This window comes from Teleopsis dalmanni, chromosome 1, assembly GCF_002237135.1.
Source record: "Teleopsis dalmanni isolate 2A chromosome 1, ASM223713v2, whole genome shotgun sequence".
Lineage (NCBI taxonomy): Eukaryota > Metazoa > Arthropoda > Insecta > Diptera > Diopsidae > Teleopsis > Teleopsis dalmanni.
Window position 1 is genome coordinate 85,391,183 of NC_051846.1, and position 6,372 is coordinate 85,397,554.

General features: G+C 28.8%; 1 protein-coding gene across 3 annotated transcripts in view; it reads right to left on the minus strand.

Moving 5' to 3' along the window:
• LOC119668657 (teneurin-m) overlaps positions 1 to 6,372 on the minus strand; it is a 345,384-nt gene that overhangs the window by 279,160 nt on the left and 59,852 nt on the right. The gene's annotated exons all lie outside the window — the stretch shown is intronic.

The following is a 6,372-nucleotide window of genomic DNA, read 5'->3' on the forward strand; positions in this document are numbered from 1 at the left end:
TGCTTGAACACTTATCGCAAAACTTTTGGATCACTTATTCAAAAATATATTGGAAGCTCTTAAATGAAAAGTTCTATCACACACTTCCTATTCACTAGATTGCAACTTTATCAGTTTACTAATTATTCCAATCAATGCAATGACGCTCTTTCTGACCAGCAGTCCAGAAGTCACGCAGAAATCAAAATGAATGGGTTGCATTAAAACAACATTTCTTTCATGGACTCCATAAATTACTAAAAAGACGGCTGAAAGCTATAACAAACCATAGAAAAAGTTTTAATTTACTATTTCTTAGAAAAAAGCTTATTTTTTTTGAAACAGTACAAAAGCGAGATGGCCGAAACACTTAATTAGTGTACTGTTTCCGACATCTTCTATAAAATTTGTTATTTTCTCGTTAGTGTTGTTTTCACGAAGATAGTGAAGTTTTTAATGATCTTTTCATGAAGTTAGTAAACTTTTGTAACGATCATTTCCTGAAGGTAGTGTATTTTTAGTGTTCTTTTAGTGTCTGTCGAACAAAATGATTAAGAAACATTTTTGATGTGCATTGTTCTTGTTTTATTTGTATAAAGTTTAAAACAGTAAAAAAAGTTTAAGAATTTCTGTATATCATATATAATATTTAGATTATTGTGTAGGAATATATAGTTTTTAGAGGATGGAGGTGCCAGAAACAGTATACTAATAAACAGTTCGCGAACACAAACTCTAAAATTTTTTTTACGTATTTAGGACTATTTTAGTGTACTGTTCGTTTTGAATTTTTGAACAAAAATACAAAACAGTACACTATGTTTGGTACTTTACAGTTTGTTTTCGTTCACTGATTATACATTCAACAAGTGACAAATGTAATTCTTTCTATCTACATTCAAACAAAAATCTATCACTCAGACTATGGGAATACTTGATTATTGATTTCTCATAAAAAATTAATTTGTGAAGTCTTTACTCTATTGTTAATAGTCTACTGAAGGTTTCACTAGAAATTGTTACTTATTTAACTTTATAAAAATTTCAGATGTAAATAATGTTAAATTCATTCATATTTTTTTTTTTACTTATTCAGATGTGAATGTTATTGAAAAATGTAAGTATATTTCTGTTCAAATTTAATCATTTATTTTGTTAAATACTTAGTATTTAATCCTTCCAAAGACATTTTCTGCAATTTGTCTAAGTCTAATAAATATTACAGTCTAAGAAAATAATTTCGTAATATACTTAATAACTATTTGAAGGACCATTACCATTCAACTCAAATAAAATAATTCTTGCTAATTAATTACGTTAGAAAAGTAAATTGAAAGTAGAAGTAAATATGAAATGAATAATAAAAGGTACGATTTATCACAAGGGTATTAGTGTACTTAACCACTCTGGCAAATATTGATACAACGACTTACCTTGCAAATTCCATAAAGAAGGATAACACTGAGGATAATCATGGACATTTGTGTGCCGATAATGGCAAAATATGCAATCTGTACACCTGAAAGAATAAAATAAAACAAATGAAATATAAATAACATACCAAGCCGAGTAGTTTTATGTGAAAACGTGTGTGAATATCTAGAGGAATAGCAAATATCCAAGCCACAATAAGTATCTCCATAAATATTCCCATATATGTTTGTTTATTAGATTAAATATAATTGTACGGTTGGGTCTGTGTGTGAGTGCTTCTGACTATAATGTTTGATGTTTAACACTGGTACATACTAATGTCCTTGCCTGCTGCGATAATGAATAATGGTACACTGTGTAGGTTGAAGTTAAATTGACATTCGGATAATATATTGCCAACATAATCCTTTATGTGGTCAAAGAAAGGATAACACAAAGCAAATATAAAAGAAAAAACGAACTCAAATAGAAATTAAATTGAATGGAGATAAAGGCTAAAATATAGGAACGTGCATACTTTTGGGACATATGACTTTTGTGATACTGTCAAAATATTAAGAAGCCAAGGGCATAAGTAGTAAAGGTCTAACACCCAACAACATTAAAGTTTGCTTTCAGATTTTCGAGTGTAGAATATAATTGTTAAATTTACGAGTTCGTTGCCAATTGTTTGCTTTGTCATTTTATCCTTTCGATTTTGGTATTGTTTAAGGACTTCATTTGGCAATTTTGTGAGTTTTTATTGGTCTACAGTTAATAGTTGGATGTGTGCAGTTTAATTGTTTTCCTATACGTGATTTGTATGTTGAAAACGTGGCTACCCATTTGGTAACTTTTGGACTGATTACGGATATGTGACTTTATTTATTTATTGTGCAAATAATCTTTAAATTTTTTTGTGTTTCAACAAGTCGATATTTGAATAAGTAATATTATTATATATAGAAAATCTGACATTTAAATTACTCCATTGTCATAAGTATAAAGTATAATGAGTGCTCAAAATCAGCAACTGTGTAACATGAATAGTATATGGTATATAGTAAGTTGTGGTAAAAGGCATTTTATAATTTCATTTAAAGAAATCATTACTGTTATATTAAACATATACGTAACTTCTCAATAGAAGTACACTTAATTCACTTAAAATATAAATATGTATATACCAGTTCTGTACGATTACATAATTATAGTGCTACATTAAAGCTTTAAAGTAATATTTTGTTGGCTTTATTTATGATACTAACATAATGAAAACTGTTTACACATTATTAAAGTGCAGTAAATACTCATTTTTTGTCCAAATATCATGAAAATTGGGTAATACCAAAGAGGAAGTTTAACTTCATTGGCGTATGTATTGACAGTAATAATCTAACTAGAAACATCAATTTTGAATCTATTTAAAAGCACATTTTTTTTAGCAATGCTATTTTCTTAGGAATGCACATCATATGTAATTGCCTCTGACTTCAAAATTTGATTCACTGCTTTGTTTTTGGGTTATTCATGTTTATGGTGTTTTTTTTTCTGACAAGAGGACTATTTGACTTTCACCCCTTCAGTAAGTATATATGAATCCATGTACCGATCTTACAATAATATCCAAAGAATGCAATGACGTGTTGACATAATACCCAACCCTTTCAAAATCTGTCTATATATCTAGGAGATCCTCTTCATAACGCTTTGAACTCATCACAGAAAATTCCTTCTTTTTCATTGTTTTAGAACTTATAACACTGTGGTTATCACTGTAACCCAGAAATTAGTTATCTGAATATCATGAAATTTTATCACGTATCGTTTGAAGGATACGATTTCTCAGGAATTAAATGGTGATGAAAACAATGTTGCCATATAAGCATAAGCTGGACCAAAGACTTATTAAGTGAGGTAATAAATGGGGCTAAAAATTTATTTTTTGGCTTAAGTACTATTTTTAAATATTTTTCAAAGTCTTTAGCAAGTCAATTTAAGATTATTTAAAAACTTTTAAATGTTTGCTAACGCTTTATAATAATTATAATTGAAAATTATTAAATTAACTTCAGTAGTTAACTTACCATAATAAACATCTTCGAGTTCATTAGATTTTCTTATGTTGACATTGATACGCCACGAATATATTAAAACGATTAAAAGTGAAATATTCTGAAAATAAAATTACAAAGTTTTTAATTTAATTAAAAGGAATACTTACTCTCTTATAATAAACTCTAATAAAAGCTAAAAATATACATAATATGTTTATAATGTTATCTATTCTAAACCATAATTTGTCGTGGTTTTATTCGCTCGTAATTGTATGCAAAGGAGCGTAGTCGACTATTTTGTAGTATCCACGTTTCCACATATCCACACCACACATAGTAAAAAGTAATAAACTGTAATAAACCAAATCATATTAAATAAACACGTTAATTAACCGATAAAATGCGGTAAACATAAAAACAAACCGAAAACGTATAAAACAATTCCCAACAAGTTTTATACACCGCCCATTAATTTTCATATCAAATAGCGTAGAAAGTGGAAAATGTCAAAAGTTTCATATTGTAGCGCTTGCTATCCTTGCAAAATAATCCTTTTTAAAATTATTATTTGCAGGAATATAAAAACGCTTCGCTGCTGCATACAAAACATGCTTTTATTTTAATGAACTTGTAATTTTGTGAAAATGTTTTTGTCAAATCTGCACACTCCACTCCTCTACACTCCTTCCGGAAAAGTACAAATTTCATACCATATCAAGTGCTAATTACTACCAAACAAGCTTAGTAGACATATATATCCAGAGAAGCTCTGTGTTTGCTAAAAGTGCAGTTAAAATTCTAAAGTGCTCGTTTTAATAAAGCAAAATGTTAACATTTTATTTTTTGGTTTTATGGTTCGCTGAAATTCACAGCACGAATTTCACATTAACATAAATTAAAACACATAATGAGCACTTGTACGCTTTGTAAATGTATCAATAAATGTGTTATATTACTCTAGTCCAGGGCGACTAATTGCAAGTCCTACTAAAACATTTCCAGTTTTTAAACATTTTTATAATTTTTTATTTAGTCTAAAACTAAATCTAGGCAGAATTTATATCTTTACCAGTATTTTTGTCTTTTTTTGGCCTTTATTTTAAGTTTGAGGTTGGATTGTCGGAACTATTATTATTTCTTAGACGCTTCGTTGTAATGACCTATTTTCAGTATTCAGTGAAACTTTTTCCGTAAAACTATGTGCCGATATATATTAGTTTGGTTCTTCTAATATCATACTTAAAAAATACAAGTTTTTATAAACAGTTGTTATGAATATTGTGGATATGAAGCTTTTATTTATACATAAGTAGCTGCTAACAACTTTATATTAAATTTAATTTATCAATTTAATTATGATTAAAGAAACTAATTTCTTAATAGAAAAAATATAAAAAACTGTAATAGAGAGGTTTTTAAACATTAACTAATTAAACGAAATAATGTTTTATTTATTTTTAATTGACTTAAGTTTTAGCAGACCATATTATTGTTTCAAGTATTGCCAGAAACCTTATTCTTTTTTTGTGGTTTTGTCGGTACCAGGTTCAATGCTATATGCACTATCAGAACGACCGTTAATATGTAGTATTCGGACTTAAACACCCCATTTTCGGAACGACTTGTTTTCCCTCGGAACCGCTTTTGTATTACTATGAGGAGAATTCTTTTATGTTAGCACTTCTAGCTATGCTTTTGTAATTTTCGATCTACGTCCAGAACTCCACGTTTTTACCACATTTTCTTGATGTCTGCACTATTTATTAGATTAGTTTCTGATTCTCCTCTCTAGATCTAATTTCGTTGCTTTGCGGACTTGAATCACATATGACTGTATCGTTCTCCAGCTCTCTGGGTTCGTTCTAATTTTCTCTACTATATTTTCGTGATTTATTGGTCCAATCTGGGTTATTATCTCTTCTCTAAATGTGAGTCACTTATTATTTGAATTAATCTAAGTGTCAACATCTAAGTGATATAGTTATTTGTGTCTCCCAATTACCATTTCGGAGTGTTATTTTGAGGTAATTAATCGTTTTTTGGGTCGTCAGCATATAATTATATACACGAGTCTCTCTTTCCGTATTTCTATGCCTTCGAGTTAATAGTAATACCTCCGTTCTATTAGTAGGCAGTTGTAAGCCATACTTGCTTAACCAGTCCTGTACTCTCAACATTACTTGTGCGTTGTTTCTTTCCACTAATTGAGTTTCGCGGCCGGTAACTTATTAACCGAGAACAAAAACCTAATTTTGTTGCTCTAAATTATTACTATTCAAAAATCATTTTATTACTAAAATTATTTGTTGTTGGTATTTTTATTTCAAATTTTGCATCTTTAAGGTTCGATATATCTAGAACCTATGTAAATTGACAAACGTCAAGCTAGAGTAAAAAATTTTCAAACTAGTCGTCTATTCACCTAAGAAACTGTAATAATGTAGATTAATGAAATTTTTATGTTTTGAACTTTAAATAAAAATATTTTTAGTTTATTTATTTATAACAATATTTAAACAAACAAAATTACTGTTTTTATTTAAATATTCTATATTATAAAATAATATAAAACAAAACTCGAACTGAAGTCCGGCAAATCAACAAGTACATTAGGTTGTTCGTGGTCACCTGGTGTGATCTATCGAGCAAATCACATGATCACAGGAATTAAAAATATGTAAACATATTTGTTAGGATTAGGATGTGGGTAGATGATGGTGGTGTGAGAGGATGGTTTAAGAGCAACATGGATTGGGATAAGTGTGATTCTAAATAAAGTCAACCTGGGCCAGGGAGAAACCCTGCGATTGTAATTAAGTGTAGTCCTAGCGATATTATATCAACAATTAAGATCGATACTGGACTTAAATATTCGGTTTTTGTTTTTGAAAAAATAAATATAAACAAAATAAAAATTTTTTTT